The sequence below is a fragment of the Ranitomeya variabilis genome, chromosome 7 (genome assembly GCF_051348905.1).
Source record: "Ranitomeya variabilis isolate aRanVar5 chromosome 7, aRanVar5.hap1, whole genome shotgun sequence".
NCBI classification, from domain to species: domain Eukaryota; kingdom Metazoa; phylum Chordata; class Amphibia; order Anura; family Dendrobatidae; genus Ranitomeya; species Ranitomeya variabilis.
This window is the reverse complement of record NC_135238.1, coordinates 164,480,017-164,481,614: the sequence shown is the minus strand read 5'-3', so window position 1 is coordinate 164,481,614 and position 1,598 is coordinate 164,480,017.

Sequence of the window (1,598 nt, the reverse complement as noted above, 5' to 3'; positions counted from 1 at the left end):
AAGGCAACCATTGCCCAATGGATTCGTTCTCCAATTCTGGGAGCATATAACGCTAAGAGCAATGCTCTCCAGGCAGAGGTCAAGGTTTATTCCAGTAAGGGCTTCCTGTGTAGTCCACCATCAGGCCACAACCTTGCAGCTTTGTAAGGCTGGTTTCACATTCGCGGATGGAGGTGCTGCGGAGGCCTGTGTATATCCTCCATGAAGCTCCACCCTCCGCAGAATCTCCTCCAGTCAGCATGCGTGCCCTATCTTTACAATTAGGTACGCAGGCCATGCCGATGTATGCGGATGCCTCTGCATGTGTCGTTTTGAAGGTGCGGCGACCTGCGCCAAACGCAACGAGTTTCATTTTGGTGCGGTCGCTGCATTGTCAAAACGACGCATGCGGAGACATCCGCATACATCAGCATGGCCTGCGAACCTAATGGTAAAGATAGGGTACGCACACCGACGTAGGCGGAGCTGACCGGAGGAGGTGCGGCTGTGGGCGGAGCTTCACAGAGGACGTACGCAGCCCCTCCATCTGTAAATGTGAAACCAGCCTAAGGTAGCTACTTGTTAATCCATTCACAATTTTACTTGATGGATGAAATGTCTAGGCAGAAAGGTGCTACAAGTTGCAGTGGCTTAGGTTATTGCTCTAGGATTTTACACTTTTATATATATCCCGCTCTAGGGACTCCCACCCATGGTTTCCAGTGTCCTCAAATGAAGCGCCCGGAAAAGATTTTTGTATGTACTGGGAAATTCCTTTCTCTTAGGCTACTTTCACAGATCAGGTTTATGCCGTTGGGCTAAATCCGGCTAATTTTCAAAAAACCGGATCAGGTGAATGTTGCCGCCGGATCAGGTTTTTTTTCCCATAGACTTGTATTAGTGCCGGATTGCACCAGATGACATTGCGTTTCGTCCGGTTTTCGCCGGATCCGGCAAATCTGCCGCTTCCGGTTTCTTGAAAAAACATCCATTGCAACGTTTTTTTGTCTCCGGCGAAAAAGCCTGAAGCGCTGGATCCGGAAAAAGGCGGATCCGGCGGCCTGATCCGGTTTTTTAAACTGAGCATGTTCCAAATTTTTTTTTTATCCAATAATCTAGATAGGCTAGCCGGATCCGTCACATCAGTTTTTCAAAATCTGCGCCGGATCCAGTTTTTCCAACATTCGCCGGATTTAGCCTGACACTGAAAACCTGATGTGTGAAAGTAGCCTAAGCCTTCATTAAAGAAAACAACACTCTTCATTAGGTTCCTGTTGCCCTCTTGGGCTTGTGTGTATTCGTAATTTTTTTTTGGCTTCTTCTACTGCTTTTCTCACTAACTGTAGGCGATTGTAACCTGTGAAGGAGGAGCCGTCTCACTCTTGAGGTTGTAATTCTTCGTTTTAGAAGTTTACACCATGGTTTCCTGTACCTCTCAATGAAAGCTGCAAAACACACACACACGCACACGCATGATGTCAGTGAAGGTGCAGGAGGAATGATTACTGCATTCATTCCCCTGCAGCCACCCACCCCAGTTACTGGAAGTGAACCCAGAAGAATATAACTTAATGTTAAGCATTATGGAAGGATACAATGCAGACGGGACAAACCCTTTC